Source organism: Oncorhynchus nerka, linkage group LG1 (genome assembly GCF_034236695.1).
Source record: "Oncorhynchus nerka isolate Pitt River linkage group LG1, Oner_Uvic_2.0, whole genome shotgun sequence".
NCBI classification, from domain to species: domain Eukaryota; kingdom Metazoa; phylum Chordata; class Actinopteri; order Salmoniformes; family Salmonidae; genus Oncorhynchus; species Oncorhynchus nerka.
In genome coordinates, this window is record NC_088396.1 from 14536457 (window position 1) to 14556289 (window position 19833).

The window sequence follows — 19833 nt, forward strand, 5'->3', positions numbered from 1 at the left end:
TTGTTACGGGCTACGAGCTGGTTCGTAACAAATCTGACTTTGATACAGATCATGTTCTTCACATTATTGTCTCTGGTAAACACACACTATATCAAATCAAATCTAAGTTTTGTTTGTCACATGCACAGGATACAGAAGGTATAAACGGTACAGTGAAATGATTACTTGCGGAGTAGTAATATCAAAAACAGGAAGTGAGAAGATAAATAATATTTGCATTTGGTTTTACTTGCATTTAAGAGCAGTTGGAGGCCACGGAAGGAGTGTTGTATGGCTTTGAAGCTCGTTTGAAGGTTTAACACAGTGTCCAAAGAAGGGCCAGAAGTATACAGAATGTTGTTGTCTGCGTAGAGATTCACCAGCAGCAAGAGTGACATCATTAATATATACAGAGAAAAGAGTCATCCCGAGAATTGAACCCTGGGCCAGAGACTGTCTGGATGCCCTCCGATTTGAGAATCTGTTGTATGTCTGAACCAGGCGAGGCAGATTTGAGAAACCAAGGCAGTTGAGTCTGCCGAAGAGTGGTGATTGACATCATTAATATATATCAGATGAAAGTACCTTGAGTCATCACCCATGACCAGCTCTGAAACCAGATTGCATAGCGGAGATGGTACGCTGGGATTCAAAATGTTCATCTGTTTGTTAACTTGGCTTTCAAGACTTTAGAGCCAGTTTACGTTCAAATGTTTGTGACATGCTTAATAAAGTTCAATTTTTTGTTTTCTGGTGTAGACCATTTTGAGCCTGTAATTGAACCAATTCCATGCGAATGCTGATGCTCCAGAACAGAACATGGAATAGCCTCAACTAGTCTAAAGAATAAAGTTCTTTGTTTCCAGCTTTATTGCTTGCTGATGCTAAATCAGGACAACAGTTTTCAGCTGTGCTAACATAATTGCAAAAGGGTTTTCTAGTGATCAATTAGCCTTTTAAAATGATTAACTTGGTTAATTGGAACACAGGAGTGATGGTTGCTGATAATGGGCCTCTGTACGCCAATGTAGATATTCCATAACAAATCTGCCGTTTCCAGCTCAGAAGACATTTCCACCATTAACAATGTCTACACTGTATTTCTGATAAATTTTATGTTATTTTAATGGACAAAAAATGTGCTTTTCTTTCAAAAACAAGGACATTTCTAAGTGACCCCAAACTTTTGAACAGTAGTGTGTGTGTATATATATATATATATATATATATATATATATATTTATAGCCTACAATAAGGAAAATATCTCAAAGTTTTAGCAAATAAATCAAATCAATCAATCCAAATTGTGCAGTTGCCATTTGGTGAAACAAAACACCAAAAAGTTGAATGACATTCTGAGATTGTCAGGCCATGTCTTCAATACTGGGTAGGCCTACAAAGTAGGGATGGATGTATTTTCTGTTTGTCCAGATTGACATAGTCTATTTATTGTGGTGTTGAAAACACAAACCATGATATTGAAGCTCCGGATGTTGGTATGCTTTGTTTCTTGGTTGTGTGGTGTATTGGCACAGAGACCAGTTGGTGAAAAATTTGTTGCATATATTTAATATAACTATTAATATGGCATCCACATGTAGAAAATCTGATTTCCCCGTATCTGATCGTTGTCTGCAGCCGGCTCTGATTGTAGTGTAAATGAAACAGGCAGGGAGAGTGAGCTTGTCCCTAGGGTGCTTGGCGAACCCTCAACCTTCTGGCCCGTAGCCCTGTGGGAGATCAACTGTGCCACAAAAACAAGTGACACAGTCGACAGCCACATTTATAAACACAGGGTTGCTACAGTTATTGTTATTTGTGGCCGTAAACATTATTTTGAGTTCATGTGAAGGGGGAGGGGGTGCTTTTTTTTTTTACAGAGTCAGGACCAGTCCCCCCAGTAAATGTCAAACTGTCCCTCATGTGTTTTGTCAGACATAAATTGTCATTTCTGTCATTCCATTTCTTAGCCCTGTTTACAATGAGAATTGGATAGTTTTTTTTATTTTTCCAGGTAAATTGACTGAGAACACATTCCCATTTACATCATCGACCTGGGGAATAGTTACAGGGGAGAAGAATGAGCCAATTGGAAGCTGGGGATGATTAGGTGACCATGATGGTATAAGGGCCAGATTGGCAATTTATCCAGGACACCGGGGTTAACGCCCCTACTCTTACAATAAGTGCCATTGGATCTTTAGTGACCACAGAGAGTCAGGACACCCGTTTAACGTCCCATCCGAAAGACGACACCTTACACAGGGCAATGCCCCCAATCACTGCCCTGGGGCATTGGGATAACGATATTTTGACCAGAGGAAACAGTGCTTCCAACTGGCCCTAAAACACCACTTCCAGCAGCATCTGGTCTCCCATCCAGGACCAATCCTGCTTCGCTTCAGAGGCAAGCCAGCAGTGGGATGCAGGGTGGTATGCTGTTGCATGATTTCATAATTTATGAAATACTGTGCTTCTGTGCATTTTCTGTTTGTTTGCGGTAGTGGTGTGTGGGTAAAATCACTGGGGAAGCCAAGCCAGGGGAAAAAATACATATTACAACCTATGGGTTGTTTGCTCTATAACCTGTTAGTTCATATGCCTCTACTAATCCAGCACCATTTCAACATCATCTAATCACCTATGCTTCGTCTAATACAGTGACAACTAAAAGATACCAAATACTATTTCGTCCAATCAACGTAAGCTATATAAATAGTGTGTGTGTGTGTGTGTGTGTGAGTGTGAGTGTGAGTGTGGGTGTGTGTGTGTGTGTGCGTGCGTGCGTGCGTGCGTGCAGAATAAAGCATGTTAACTCACCCTACTTGTAGAGGAATGGCAGCAATGCCATCCTCTTCTTTTTCATGTTGATGAAATTGTCTATGACTGTCATACAGAGTCACACTAAATGCGGAAGACACATTTCAGTTGAATACATTCGGTTGTACAACTGACTAGGTATCCCCCTTTCCTTTTAGTTTTTGTTGTCCTAGGCTACCTGGCTAAAATGCTTGCTTGCTAGCCTAACTTCCTTTCACGGGCAAATATGCACCAGCCTACTACATCTAGCTACATGTTTAACATCCATCCTCTCAGGCTAGGGGCACAATGTATATGTTTATGATTGATCAGAATCGTTGTTATAATCATTGGCCAGTACGGAAAATTAAGTAAAACCACAAGTCCAAATCCCTATCTCCATCCATGGCTAATTTATGAATGGGATGATTTTAGCTAACTAGCTAGCCACCGGAAGACAACAACAACAATTCCATTTTTTTCTGTCTATGACGTTTGGATTCTGAGGATGTCATTGGTGTGAAGGCAAATCCAACCTGGCTTCCCTTTACACTTTTTTTTGGTGTGCCAGGACCATTCACAACTGTGCTCACTCAGTTTAGCTCAACCCTGATTGGCTATTATTTTATATCTAAAAAATGATCAGGGAGACCAAATGCTCGCTAGCTTCCCTTGCATTCAATGCTAGCTAAACTCAGCAAAAACAGAAATGTCCTCTCACAGCCAACTGCGTTTATTTACAGCAAACTTAACATGTGTAAATATTTGTATGAACATAACAAGATTCAACAACTGAGACATAAACTGAACATGTTCCACAGGGGTGACTACCAGAAATGGAATAATGTGTCCCTGAACAAAGGGGGGGTCAAAATTAAAAAGTAACAGTCAGTATCTGGTGTGGCCACCAGCTGCATTAAGTACTGCAGTGCATCTCCTCCTCATGGACTGCACCAGATGTGCCAGTCTTTGCTGTGAGATGTTACCCCACTCTTCCACCAAGGCACCTGCAAGTTCCCGGACATTTCTGGGGGGAATGGCCCTAGCCCTCACCCTCCGATCCAACAGGTCCCAGACGTGCTTAATGGGATTGAGATCCAGGCTCTTCACTGGCCATGGCAGAACACTGACGTTCCTGTCTTGCAGAAAATCACGCACAGAACGAGCAGTATGGCTGGTGGCATTGTCATGCTGGAGGGTCATGTCAGGATGAGCCTGCAGGAAGGGTACTACATAAGGGAGGAGGATGTCTTCCCTGTAACGCACAGCATTGAGATTGCCTGCAATGACAACAAGCTCAGTCCGATAATGCTGTGACACACCGCCCCAGACCATGACGGACCCACCACCTCCAAATCGATCCCGCTCCAGAGTACAGGCCTTGGTGTAAAGCTCATTCCTTTGACGATAAACGCAAATCCGACCATCACCCCTGGTGATGTTACACGTGGTCTGCCACTGTGAGGACGATCAGCTGTCCGTCCTGTCTCCCTCTAGCTGTCTTAGACATCTCACAGTATGGACATTGCAATTTATTGCCCTGGCCACATCTGCAATCCTCATGTCTCCTTGCAGCATACCTAATGCACGTTCACGCAGATGAGCAGAGACCTTGGGCATCTTTATTTTTGTGTTTTTCAGAGTCAGTAGAAAGGCTTCTTTAGTGTCCTAAGTTTTCATGACTGTGACCTTAATTGCCTACCATCTGTAAGCTGTTAGTGTCTTAATGACCGTTCCACAGTTGCATGTTCATTAATTGTTTATGGTTCATTGAACAAGCATGGGAAACAGTGTTTAAACCCTTTACAATGAAGATCTGTAAAGTTGTTTGGATTTTTACGAATAATCTTTGAAAGACTGTGTCCTGAAAAAGGGACATTTCTTGTTTGTGTGGCAACAATGTCATACTCTTTCTGACCAAAATGTGTGACGGTCAGACCCTAAACACAATGTCATTGTTATGACCGTTGAATAAATTACTATATTCTGTTTCAAATCATATGTTGTGGGCTGTCTTAACTACAGCTGTGTGTGTGATGTGACAACACATTCCTTTGGCATGAAGTGAAGCCTTTTGGCAAGAGCAGGACGTTCCTGTTAGACTTGATCGGATTTTTAATTAATCCATGGCAAATGGATTTCTATCACTCCAGAGATGCGAAACTGTATGAGTCATACTGTAGAATATGAACGTATTGTTTGTCTGTTGGAACAAGAAAAGTGTGATTTCAGGCCATAGTTGTTTTAGGTGAATCATTCTCAGCTATTTTTTTAAATCTTTATTTAACTAGGCAAGTCAGTTAAGAACAAATTCTTATTTTCAATGACGGCCTGGGAACAGTGGGTTAACTGCCTGTTCAGGGGCAGATCGACAGATTTGTATCTTGGCAGCTCAGGGATTGACCTAAAGTGTTGTAATTATCATGAAAGGAATGACCTCATCTTGGTCCATTTGAAGTACGGGTCTATGAAATCCAGGATGTTTTCCTCGGAGTGTGTACTGCAGCCTGGTTAATGCTGCCTCCTGTTTCTGGAGACGTATTTTTCTAAGGTGTGTGTGGCACATCTGTGTGTGTGTGGCACATCTGTGCAGCTATTGTTTATTCATGGTGTAAAACCCTTTGAAATGTGTTAAGATACTTCCCACTCATTATAAAAAATCCTGCCACCCATGGATTAGGACTTTGATGTCACCAATCCTGCTTCAAAGGCTTATTTCGCTGCTATTAATCACAGTTTAGCCTCTGAAGATATAGCCAGAGAAAACATTTGGACATCTTGTGCAGAAACTTTGAAATGTTTCAGACTGTCTTGCATACGCTTGGTTCATATCCTCTCGTCCGTGTGCAGGAGGGACTATAGCACCCCTGTGCAGACAGCTGTACTGCTGATTCCATACAATCCAGCTCAGACTGGTCCTAAACGGCCCTTTCTGTCTACCTGAAGGATTACCCAACACACTGGTCCACAATGGAACTGGCCTACTCTTAGAGTCATGCTTGTTGAAAGCAGGAGTTAACTTGATTTTTCTCTCTATGGCAACTGTAATACTCTGGGTACAGTAGTTTACTTTTTCTATTGAAAGGATTGCTCTGTATAATAGACTGTATACTGTAAATACAGGTACCTGCCAAAATAAAGGAAACACCAACATAAAGTGTCTTCATAAGGCGTTGGGCCACCATGAGCCAGAACAGCTTCAATGCATAGATTATACAAGTGTCTGGAACTCTATTGCAGGGATACAACAGCATTCTTCCACGAGAAATTCCATAATTTGGTGTTTTGTTGATGGTGGTGGAAAACTCAGTCTCAAGCGCCGCTCCAGAATCTCCCATAAGTGTTCAATTGGGTTGACTGGTTACTGAGACGGCCAGGGCATATGGTTTACATCATGTTCATGCTCATCAAACCATTCAGTGACCACTCGGGCCCTGTGGATGGAGGGATTGTCATCCTATAGGGGGCATAGCCATGCTAGCCAAAATAATGCCCTGCCCAGCAGTTTTAAACATGACCCTAAGCATGATGTGTTGTTATTTGCTTCATTAACTCAGGACCCACACCTGCGAGGAAGCACCTGCTTTCAATATACTTTATGTCCCTCATTTACTCAAGTTTCCATGACCTGTAGGTGGTATTGTATTGACGTGTTGCTTTGCTGTATTGGTTTGAACAGGTCATCTGGCCACTTCCAAGGCGAGAGTCACTGCTGCCTCAAGGTCACTGTCACCCCAGCTCAGCTCAGCTCAGGACACCAAAAAGTGGTCTCTCTCTCCCTTAACCCTTTATACAACTCAAAAAAACATCATGGTGGTGGCTATTATTTCATCCAAGTTGAGACCATATCACTCCTTATATACGTTTACAGGCATTACATCAAAAACAAACAGTAGAAATCAAACACGACGTAGCATTCGCATGTGACTTCCAATTAAAGCAGATCGATTTGAATCCTTTGAACATTGAGAACCATTTGCACCATGCACCATGAGTCCATTTGCACCATGCTCTACCTTTAACTGCGACCCCCCCCCCCCCCCGGCACGACAAGGATGAATTGTCAAAGGGGGCATATCTCAGTGGTCCCCTCTGTCAACAGCTGGTGAGGAAGGAGGCTTTAAATGCTGACTGCTGATACAGCTTTGCTCTTACAATTCCTGTTGTAAAGAACAACATGTTGAATTGTTGAGGTTTGATGGATGTTAAAGGCCTCTAGTTAGGCCATAAACAATTACATCCTGCTACAGCCCTCTGAAAAGGCTATCTGGGGTTATACCTCACCTATAAACTAGTGTAGTAAACCTGACTTTTGCATGTTCCCCCTCAGTGTTGCTCTTAGTGTACCATAAAAGTAATGGTCAGCGATTTATACAAATAATACTCTGCTGCTCTATTCATCTCTCACTGTCTGAACTAACCTCCTTTAAGGAGAACCATTCAGTACAATCATAATGTCCAGTTAAGATTTTGTCCATTGTCAAATATTGTATATTAAGAAAATACTTCTCACGTTAGGATTTTTTGTTGTACCCCTTAAAGGGGATGTCAGATTATTTCTTCTTGTCTATACTCTTGTAATTTCCTTTCTTTCCATGTTTCTCAACAACACCTTCCTGTATTCAGTCTCCCAAATACCTATTGAAGGTAAGAACAGCCTATGGTTTACTGTGCATTCGGAAATAATTCAGACCCCTTGAATTTTTCCACATTTTGTTATGTTACAGCTTTATTCTAAAATGTATTAAATTGGTTTCCCCCCTCATTAATCTACACACAATACCTCATAATGGCAAAGCAAAAAAGTATATATATATATTTTTTTCAAATGTATATAAAAAAATTTAAAAAATGATACAGACCCTTTACTTAGTACTTTGTTGAAGCACCTTTAGCAGCGATTACAGCTTCGTATCTTCTTGGGTATGACTCTACAAGCTTGGCACACCTGTATTTGGGGAGTTTCTCCCATTCTTCTCTGCAGATCCTCTCAAGCTCTGTCAGGTTGGATGGGGAGCGTCGCTTCACAGCTATTTCTAGGTCTCTCCAGAGATGTTTGATCTGGTTCAAATATGGGCTCTGGCTGGGGCACACAAGGACATTCAGAGACTTGTCCCGAAGCCGCACCTTCGTTGTCTTGGCTGTGTGCTTAGGGTCATTGTCATGTTGGAATGTGAACCTTCACCGCAGTCTTAAGTCCTGAGCCCTCTGAAGCAGGTTTTAATCAAGAATCCCTCTGTACTTTGCTTCGTTCATCTTTCCCTCATTCCTGACTGGTCTCCCAGTCCCTGCTGCTGAAAAACATCCCCACCACATGATGCTGCCACCCCCATGCTTCACCGTAGGGGTGGTGCCAGGTTTCCTCCAGACGTGACGCTTGGCATTCAGACCAAAGAGTTCAATCTTGAATTCATCAGACCAGAGAATCTTGTTTCCTTTAGGTGCCTTTTGGCAAACTCTAAGTGGGCTGTCATGTGTCTTTTATTGGGGAGTGGCTTCCATCTGGCCACTCTACCAAAAAGGCCTGATTGGTGGAGTGCTGCAGAGATGTTTGTCCTTCTGTAAGGTTCTCCCATTTCCACAGAGGAACTCTGGACTTCTTTCAGAGTGACCATCTGGTTCTTGGTCACCTCCCTGACCAAGGCCCTTCTCTTCTGGTTCCTTAGTTTGTGCGGGTGCCCAGCTCTAGGAAGAATCTTCGAGATTCCAAATTTCTTCCTTTTAAGAATGATGGAGGCCACTGTGTTATTGGGGACCTTCAATGCTGCAGACATTTTTAGTAGCCTTCCCCTGGTCTGTGCCTCTACACAATCCTGTCTCTGAGCTCTACAGACAATCCCTTCGACCTCATGGTTTGGTTTTTGCTCTGATATGCACTGTCAACTGTGGGACCTTTATATAGACAGGTGTGTGCCTTTCCAAATCATGTCCAATCAATTGAATTTACCACAGGTAGACTCCAATAAAGTTGTAGAAACATCTCAAGGATGATCAATGGAAACAGGATGCAGATGAGCTCAATTTCGAGTCTCATAGCAAAGGCTCTGAATACTTATGTAAATAAGGTACCTCTGTTTTATTTTATTTTATACATTTGCACACAAATACAAGCTGTTTTCCCTTTGTCATTATCATCAATGTTTAATATATATATATATATATATTTTAGAATGAGGTTGTAACGTAACAGAATGTAGAACAAGTCAAGGTGTCTGAATACTTTCCAAATGCACTGTATCTTATACCTCATCTTCCTTGAGTCTTAATGATAGACCAAAGGTAACATGTGGGCGGGGTCACTTACGCTGGGGTTTGACATTGTGCCATTTTAATGCATCAAACCACCTTATGAGCTACAGCAGTGGTTCCCAACCAGGGGTACTTGACGTATCCACGGGGGTTACTAGAGAAGACTCATGAGACCATTGGCCTACTGGTAAAATACACATGAGGGGGCACTTCAGGGGTACTCTGGACAGAGCAACATTGACTTGGTGGTACAGGAACAGAGAAAGGAACCACTCAGCTACACTGTACCTGCTCTGTGAGAAGAAAGTACATGGTAACAGTTAGTCAAACTCTGAAATGTGACTGAGCATTTTACATCAATCAAAGTCGGTGGAAAGTTCGAAACAGTTAACCGATGAGAAGTTCATAAAAGTTATCATTGCAAAACAATGATGGAACTAGTGCAGACATGTGGACGGCCCTTGTTAAAAGACATGAACAGAAGTAGTTGAACAGAAAGGGGATAATTGCTGGTAGTTCTACATAGTAAACTGTCAGAACATCCAATTGCTCCATGAAGTTATTCAGAAAATGGTTGACATACCTTTCCCCCTGTGCTAAGATCGAATAAAGTATTAAGATATGCACTTTGCTGTGTAGACTTACTATGAAATATAGATTGAGTCATACATTTTGATGAAGCCATGATGTGCGAGGACCATTAAAATGCTTATATTGCGTCCTCGTTAACCCGTTGTTAGAAGGACTATCTGGTTTGGGATGTCAAGCCTCATTACACAGAGCAGCGTTAGCTGCAATTCTCCCATGGCCCTACACTGTTGGCTTTAAGTGTTTATGGTGCTGCTGCCCTACAGAGACAACACCGAACAAGCAACAATGTACTGTTTTCCATCCCATTGTGAGGAAGGAATTATGGTGACAGCTTGTGTTTAGGTGGACACCATGGAGATGATGCGGCACCTTGAGGAAACCACCAACATGAGACAGACAGTGGCCTCCTACTTCCGGGTATACATCTCCCTAACCATCATCATCATCATCACTATACCCAATCATTCCATTTCAGCAATGTTTTTCATTTAACTCTAATACAGTACAGAAATAGAAAAGGGTTTTCATTTTTGGGTGGATTTATATCCACCAGTGAATAAGAATGTCAGTAAGAAGATTGTTTTGCTGACACAATGACAAACCAGCGTCAGCACGATATCTGGGAATTCCACAATGACCGTAGGAAATAATGCATAATGCAAATAATAATCCCTGTTTTCTTGTTTGCTCCGCCCCCGTCGCCTTGCTTTGTCTCCTCACTGCGTTGGCAGTACTCCCTGATGGATCTGCTGTCTAAGATGGTGGTGGGTTGGCCCCACTTTGTGCGCTGCATAAAGCCCAATGATGACAGACAGGCGCTGGGTTCCTGTAAGGGGAGGGTGATGGTGATGGTGCAGCTGCGTTACACTGGGGTCCTGGAGACAGTGAACATCCGCCACCAGGGCTACTCCCACCACATCCTGTTTGGAGAGTTTGTTAACAGGTAACAACCGCACTCTACTGGGCGCCGGGGCGCTAGCTGTGCACTCACGCTGAGTGCTGACACGACCCCAGAGTTAGAGCAGAACAAGTGCACGGCGTGTGCTACATCACACAAAACACGGCTTCTTTAATTGGAAAGGAGTCCATACTTGAGCAGAGCAAGCGGCTCACTAATTGGCAGTCGTTAGTGATAGCATAAGACTACATCTCTTAACTGGGTGGGTTCACTTCATGGAACTGGGAAATAAGGGCAGAACTCAAACAGAGAGGAACTCTGAGGCTGAGGATAGACATTTTAATTGATTTCTTTACTATTCATGAAGGGTTTGTTTTTGTGCCCCATGTCCTGGATAGTGTCTATATCTGATATAGGAGCCCATTTTTCCCTGGGTGGTTGTCATGAATGATGAAATTGGGTTACTGACTTTTTTTTCTACTAGATACAGGATATTAGATAAGGTTTTTATTTGTTTTCCCAATGTCTGGCAACATCTGCCAATGTGAGAGGTATGAGAATGTCTTCCATTGAAACGCCCTAATAAAATATTAAGCTTAGATTTGATTTGATCCACACCCAAAAAAATCCAAAAGCAGGTATTTAAACCTTCTTGAATCCTGTCAAGAATAAAATACATACTCAGACTCGGTCCTTGGGGAAATGTAGGAAACCTACGTTTGATCAATTATCCTTTGAAAAATATTCCAGGCACCTCCAATGGGGCGCTTTAATACGATATCAAATGTAATTAGCTTGGGCTTGTGGCCTGTGTAAAAAGCAGTGAGACGGCTGGTTAGTTCCACTGCTCCAGGGGAGCTTTTAAAAGATTGTGTGTTTAATTTAGCCTGATTTCTTGCACAAAACCCTGAATGACCATAAGCTGTTCTTCTGCCTGTCCCAATTCTAGGACGGTGTTGGTGAGGCTATTTTCACAGTGTTAAAGGTGACAGTTCATCACCTGACAATGGGCTGTTAACCCTCAAATAGAGTGTGTGTGTGTGTGTGTGCGTGTGTGTGTGTGTGTGTGTGTGTGTGTGTGTGTGTGTGTGTGCGTGTGGTAAAGGGGGGCTAGATTCTCAAACGTTCAAACGCTGCTGTCCTATTGTCTTACTGGATGGAATGGACCCGTCTATTGTTTGGAGTACGGAGGCGGAGGCTTTCTGGCCTCCGTCGAGACTGCAACCTCGCAATCGAGTCCACCCCATCCCATCCAAGCCACGCAGAAATAATACTGACAGACTCAGTAGTTAAACTGCACCTTAAGTGGAAAACTGATTTAAATGTGTGCTCTCATATCAAAGGCTCGTCTGAGGTTACCAAGGAGTGTGCTCTGTATTTGCCATCAAAGAAATAACAGGTATCAACAGGAATTAGAATGAAAGGCTGTGGAATGGGGGTGTTCAAATATGTTTTTCTTCCAACTCGATTGTTTCTTTGACCAACACCAGAACACAAGGAATGAACTAGCAGTTTGGGAGCCTTGATGTCCCTGAACAAACAGTTGTATCAGCTCTGTCCTATGCAGGTGTTTTGTAAACTGTGACAGGCAGGACAGTCAAGGCCTTAGACAATGAAGTAGAGGCATTCCATGGAGTTGATTTACACAGATTGGCCCTGATGGGGATCATCTGTGTAATTGAAATAAGAGAGCGTGGTCCATTCAAAAAGAGCTCAGACAGTAGGCCTCTGTTAGCGGCTCATGGCTCAGTGAGTCTCGTTTTCATTGTGCACTGTGGGTGGACCCATGCCTCAGATCCCATGCATGGTAATTCATTTCATTTAGATTTAAACAAAAATTAAATAAACTTGTATGAAGGAAGAGTCTCTGAACATCAATTCAGAGCAAAACATATGATTACGATATACACTACATAGACAAAAGTATGTGAACAGCCCTTCAAATTAGTGGATACTGCTATTTCAGCCACACCCATTGCTGACAGGTGTATAATATCTAGCACACAGCCATGTAATCTCCATAGACAAACATTGGCAGTAGAATGGCCTTACTGAAGAGCTCAGTGACTGTGAACGTGGCACTGTCATAGGATGCCACCTTTCCAAAAAGTCAGTTTGTCAAATTTCTTCCCTACTCGAGTTGCCCCGGGCTACTGTAAGTGCTGTTATTGTGAAGTGGAAACGTCTAGAAGCTCAGCCACACAAGCCCACAGAACAGGACCGGCGAGTGCTGAAGCACATAGTCCATAAAAATTGTCTGTCCTCGGTTGCAACACTCACTACCGGGTTGAAACTGCCTCTGGAAGCAACGTCAGCACAATAACTGTTCATCTGGAGCTTCATGAAATGGGTTTCCATGGCCGAGCAGCCACACTCAAGCCTAAAATCACCATGCGTAATGCCAAACGCCGGCTGGAGTGGTGTAAAGCTCGCCGCCTTTGGACTCTGGGCAGTGGAAACGTGTTCTCTGGAGTGATAAATCCCGCTTCACCATCTGGGTTTGGCGCATTCTAGGAGAACGCTACCTGCCCAAATGCATAGTACCAACTGTAAAGTTTGGTGGAAGAGGAATAATGGTTGGGGCTGTTTTTCATGGTTCGGGCTAGGCCCCTTAGTTCCAGTGAAGGGAAATCTTAACGCTACAGCCTACAATGACATTCTAGACGATTCTGTTCTTCCAACTTTGTGGCATCAGTTTGGGGAAGACCCTTTCCTGTTTTAGCCTGATGGTGCCCCATGCAGAAAGCAAGGTCCGTACAGAAATGGTTTGTCGAGATCGGTGTGGAATAACTTCACTGGCCTGCACAGAGCCCTGACCTCAACCCCCATCAAACACCTTTAGGATGAATTGGGACGCAAACTGCGAGCCAGGCCTAATCGCCCAACACCAGTGCCTGACTTCACTAATGCTCTTATGGCTGAATGGAAGCAAGACCCCTCAGCAATGTTCCAACATCTAGTGGAAAGCATTCCCAGAAGATTGGAGGCTGTTATGGCAGCAAAGGGGGACCAACTCCATATTAATGCCCATGATTTTGGAAGAAGATGTTCGACGAGCAGGTGGCCAGATACTTTTTGGTCATGGAGTGTATGATAAAGGTCAGACAGTAAAATGTCATATCTTTCCCTCGACCCTTTTTCATAGGTATTACTACCTTGCTTTCCGGGCTCACCAGGTTCCTGACACCAGCAAAGAGAATGCCGTTGCCATACTGGAGCGGGCCAAACTAGAAAACTGGGTCTTAGGGAAGACGAAGGTAAAGTGGTGATGATTATCCAGATACATTATAGTAATGTTTGTTTCCAAACCTATGGCTGGCATCTCAACTCTGTCCATGGATTGAGGTGCTTCAATGTTAAGCTCCCTGGGTGTACTGTGTGTCAGTTGTTCCTGAACTACTACCATGTGGAGCAGCTGAACCTGCTGCTGAGAGAGGTGATCGCACGGGTGGTGGTGTTGCAGTCCTACATCACGGGCTGGCTGGGGGGCGAGGCGCTACCGCAGAGAGGAGGAGAAGAGAAACCACGAAGCCATCTTCCAGTCAGGGATACATCCACCTGGCATAATCTGGACTAGTTTTCGTTAAAGAGATTAGTTTGATAACCACAGTGTGAATGATAGGGGCCAAAAGAGCAACGCTTCAGAGAGTAGACAATAAGAGCTCTGAGAGTTCAAAGGGATCTAGCTCATTGCCACCTGGTTGTGGTGTGTTTTGAAGTGGGATCTCATGTTGTAGGTGCTGTCTATGTTGTTTCACTGAGGTTGATCAGTAGCTTTTTTCTCTCTGTAGCCTAGAGGGGCCACACTGCCCGACAGAATCTCAAGCAAACCAGGAAGAAGTGGGAAGCTGCAGCTGTTTGCATAAAATCAGGTAAAGCATTGGAGATATTGTTCTATTGTTCTCAGAAGTACTCAACACACTCGGTAGGGCACTTCTGGAATTTATGTCCAGTTTATGTGCTTGGGGGGGGGGTTTCTTTCAATATTTTTTAAGAGAAATTAATAAAAGCCAGAAAATCGTAAGGTTTGATAAAATACCTTATTGATCTCAATAAGCATTCCATGAAACAGTAATCATTCATTAATAATGTATAAAGAAAGGCTTTTGAAAGTTTGGGCAGCATTTGGTCTCCATGTTTCAGAAGAACAGTGCACATTGAGATCCTTTTTTCCTTTCATCTCTTTCCCAGTAAAGGCAAGAGAGAGGCTTATCCCTTCTGTTTCCTCACAACTTCCTCTCTCAAATTCCCAGTCTATTACACTGCTCTCACATACCAGAAACAAGATGCCTTTTTGTACTGTCAACCTTTTCATCTGAAATGTAAATTAATTCTTACTCAGTGTGCCTTGACGAAGATCAAAGTGAGCACGTTAACCTTTTCGGGCCTCCCCCACTCCTTTGAGCCTCTCGCTGGAGGACAAGGGAGGGTGCCAAGAGAGGGAGGGTTGAGGAGGGAAGAGGAGGGCTGGGGGAGGAGACTTGGCGTTGTTTTATGTGGCTCCTAAGGGCTGCCCTCATCTGGCACACGGAGCATCTCAGTCGCCTGCTCACCTTGTGTAATTGTCCTCCATTAAAACACTTGTAAATAACATTGTGGAATGGGTAAAACAGGTTTTTTGGTGTGAGAAAAACTTCACTGTCGGCTCTCGCTCGCTATCTCTTTGTAGAAGTGCACATTGATGTGTTTGTGTGTGTGGGCAGGAGGGCTGTGGAAAGGGCCCGACCTTACATAAGTGGGGCCTCAGCCCCCCAACGGAACACTCCAACACGCTCACATTGTGTGTTTGACTGCAGTTTACAGCCTTTGAGGTGGGCCTACATTTGCATTTTTTAAATAAACAGATGCCTTTCAAATGTATGAGCCTGGTGGCTCCTCAGATCTCGATGGGGCCTGGGGAGGCTGCTAACCATCGATCAGATTAGACCATGGAAAATAGAGCTGCTTAACAATGTACTGCAACACGGTTTGCCACTGTGTCAAATTTTACAACTAAAACACTAAGCCCTTTGACTGAATAATGTGAATTGCCCTAATTTGATACATCCAAAAGAGCTGAGGTTCCCCTTTTTAATCACATATTGTTTTGAAAATGAAACCCTCCTTTTAGTACTGGATAACATCTATGTTTAGAGAAAGTGTTAAAGACTCCAGTCACCCGAGTCATAGACTGTTCTCTCTGCTAACACACGGCAAGTGGTACCGGAGCGCCAAGTCTAGGACCAAAAGGCTCCTTAACAGCTTCTACCCTCAAGCCATAAGACTGTTGAACATTTAATCAAATGGCCACCCGGACTATTTACATTGGCCTCCCCCCTTGTTTTTACAATGCTGCTACTCGCTGTTTACTATCCATGCATAGTCGATCTTCACCCAGGGGCAAGAGGCCACACCACCGAGGACATGCATTTTTGGGTCAGTTTCAGTTATCTCTGTCTCTGTTTGTGTTTATGTATCCGTTAGGCCCTAATGATTAGGATGCTCCAAAGTTCAGCCATACAGACAGCAGGGTCCTCCACAATGCCCCTAATAGAGGATGATATTCTGTCTGAAGGTCATTTGATCTGAGCCTGGTGTGCACCCCTGTCAAGCTCTTTCTCAAGTTCTTACAAAAGGACCTCCGGTAGAGACCACAGTCATGGGGCAAAGGGGTTTGCATACCAGTCACTCAACCGGAGTTCTACTAGGCAGATTTATTTCCTCCCCCCTTTAATGTATTGTTGTTTCAACCACCAGGAAGCTCCTCCTCTTGCACCACATCTCCTTTTTATAAGTCTAATAAATATCTTTCCACCAAGATAGCGCGCTTGTCTGACCGCTAACGGGGCTGGGCTCTGAACTGGTCTCCAGATGTAAGAGCTGAACACCGTTTGTGTTTACTCAGCATATAGACGACTAGTCATTAAGGAAGTATGTGTAAAGCAGGAGAGCAACAGCTGAACTGCAGTATACATGGTGTCTGGCCAGTGCTGCTCGCAAATCCAACCTAGCTGACTCTCACACTCTCCTTTAACACTTGTTCTTTCATTCAAGTCTCCTATTTGCTCTCTCTTGCCGTAGTATTTAGAATAGTATTAGTTTATTCCATTATCTTTCAATGGTAAAGGTCCAATGCAGCTGTTTTTTTTTAATCTCAATATCATATCATTTCTGGTTAACAGTTAAGTACCTTACTGTGATTGTTTTCAATTTAAATAGTAAAAAAGGAACAAAAATAGCAATTTCTCAATCAATCATTTTGCTAGGACTGTCTGGGAGTGGTCTGAGTGGGGAGGGGAAAACTGAAAACTCGCTTTTATTGGCAGAGAGGTTTGGAACTATCTTTGTTACTTGTCTATTAATGGATTTACTGTCAACCACATCCCAACAAAACAGACTGAAATTTCAGGCAGTCTTTTCAAACGGCTCTTACACAAAAAAATTGACATTTTTTTATTTATTTAACCATTATTTAACTAGGCAAGTCAATTAGGAACAAATTCTTATTTACAATGACGGCCTATCCCACTATAAGGGCATTATCATAATTTTCACAATTTCACAGGATCATTCCAACCTCATAGTGTAGAAATATATATAAAACACAGGGAAAGGATGTTTTTGACTGCATTGGGCCTTTAAGGATCTGAACTGACAGGTTTAGAATGCCATTTTTAGAGGGTAAATACATAGAAAATCTTTCCCACTGGGCACAAACTGGTTGAATCAGTGTTGTTTCTACGTGACGTGTCAACATATTGTGATATGGAATCTACGTGGTGTTACAAGTTTTGTTTTTTCAATTTATGTTTTTAAGTTGGACTTTAGCACGTATAGCTCGTTAGCACGTAGGGCGCACCGTTTGGTGTCACCTCGTTAGTCAGTATGTGTTACACTAGTGCCGGCTTGTCATCTCGTTAGTGGGAAGGTGTTTCCCCTATGCTCCAGTTGTCTTGATAGAATCGGAGGGTTAACACCTTTAGTTGGCTCTCCCTATTTAGATTTCTAGACAAACAATCCTTTATCCGACTTCCCAGACTTTCGTTTTGCTCCACCTTTTTGGTTTGCTTCCTGTCTTAAAAGTTTGGTGTGGGGTTTTCTTTTGTTTGCCTCTTAGTGACGCAAATTTAGCGGGCTCTCATGATGGGTGTTTTTTATGTCCCAGTTCTTGCCGTAAAGCAACTTTCAGTGGACACCCCACATGAGTGTCTTTTAGAACCCCTCCTAAAGCAACATCCTGTTCCCTTTTGGTTGTTGTCACTGACTCTTTGTTAGTTCCCCCTTCTGTTTGAGCGACATTTTTCGTTTTCTCGCTGGGGAACGTAACAGTGGAAAATACATTGGACTTTTGGAATACAGTAAATCGCCTATTAACTTGTCGACAAGATAACACATATGTTGGATTCACGTCGCCAATTAAACCGAAAATAAAAGTTAAAGAATAGGATTAGCTATCCAACCATTAGATACATCTCTTTACATGTTGATATTTGGTTGCATTATCAACCAAACACAATTCAATACTACTTTTGTAACACAGTAAATAGCCTAAAGTTAAGGCTATTTTACAAACTAATGTAACAGTATATATCCAACCTTCAAATGAGTAACACATAGATGGCCACATTTAGAGGTTACTATAACTACAGTATAAATGTCTTACATAATCATAGAAAGAGTGCATGTTCAACATAGCATGCAATCTTGCAGGACTCACAATTGCTACAATAATCTGTGCAGAATCTCATACAGCATTGATCACTTGCACCTTTTAATGTAATATTAAGGAGAAAATGGGAAACCTAGTCAGTTGCACAACTGAATGCATTCAACTGAAATGTGTCTTCCACATTTAACCCAACCCCTCTGAATCAGAAAGGTACAGGGGACTGCCTTAATTACATCCATGGCACCCAGGGAACAGTGGGTTAACTGCCTTGCTCAGGGGCAGAACAACAGATTTGTACCTTGTCAGCTCAGGGATTCCATCCATCAACCTCTCAGTTACTAACCACTAGGCTACCAGCAGGCAGGCAGTTACCTGAAATCCAGGTCATTTGATTGTGCTATTAGATGAAGCACAGTGATAAGACATTAAGTTGTTGTATAAATGCAAAATATCTGACATTGTATTCCAACTTTGTTGTGCTTTTAAATGGTTGAAAGCACAGTGATAACACATTTAGATGACAAAATAAACCAAAAAAATCACACATTGTTTTTCCATTGGAATTTAGTTGTGCTTTTAGATGGTCGAAGGATAGTGATAACACATTGTGAAATCTCATTGATCAACGTCTCAACCAAATATTACCCAAATGTCCACGTTGAAATGACGTGGTGAACCCAGTGGGTTGGATCTGGCACTATATCGCCAACTGATGCACAGATCCTCCGTTTTGATGGAGATTAAATCTTTATTCATTTCAACTTTTGTTGACTTTGTCGGTCAAGGCAATGCATCTCTCCAGACTCTTACTAGATTTTTACATCTGAAAATGTTATGCTTGTTGTATACCCGGGCTGAGTTTTTCTTCTGGGAATTTTTCTCCGTGTTTACAATCATATTCCCTGGTGAGAAAACTTCAAAACTCAACTTAACAATTCTGTTTAATCAGTGTTGGAATCGCTCCATATAGATTTATTTTGACTTGATCTGGCACATTCTCTCCTTTTAAGATCTGCGTGCTCTTACCTAGACACTGTTACTTTCCCCTTTTATATCCCTCAGTGCACACGGTCTCTATGTTTGTGTCCATCTCCTAAGGTTTCTAGTGCATCATACCTCCAAATGTGAATAATATTCTCCGTCTTTGTTCTATTGCTCCTGTGTAGTGTGTCTTCGAATTTCGATTATATCTACTGTACCACATTAAATCTATTGTGATAGGTGGTTAAGGGTCCGTCCTCTAAACTATCTTTTTCACCTTCTGTAGATATGAGGGCAGACACATTTTCAGTGATGAGAGAGAGAAGGTAAGTTTATATCAGAGAAATTCATATTTTTTAGCATGCGGCTCTAGCTTCAGTATTCATAATACTGTAGATCTACAAAGCCCCTTTAACATAGATTATTCGTGAGAGTTTTTTCGAGTCCTTGAGACAAAAGACTTCTCTTGCTCCAAACTCCATCTCAGAGGAGAGACAGGGTGGTACGGGTGTGGAAGAATCAAAAGGCTGGAAATTCACTGCTGAGAATAAATGCTCGCTGTTCCCTGAGGTGATTTGTCTTTGCGCTTCTCTTTCTACAGATGTAAGAGCCCTTTTTTAGTAAAGACCTGAGGTTCTTTGGTACCACTTTGATATCCTGCTCGAATTCAATATGTGAAATAGAAGA

General features: G+C 42.6%; 1 pseudogene; it reads left to right on the forward strand.

The window, feature by feature from the left end:
• LOC115134255 (myosin-IIIb-like) overlaps positions 1-19833 on the forward strand; it is a 104709-nt pseudogene that overhangs the window by 61103 nt on the left and 23773 nt on the right.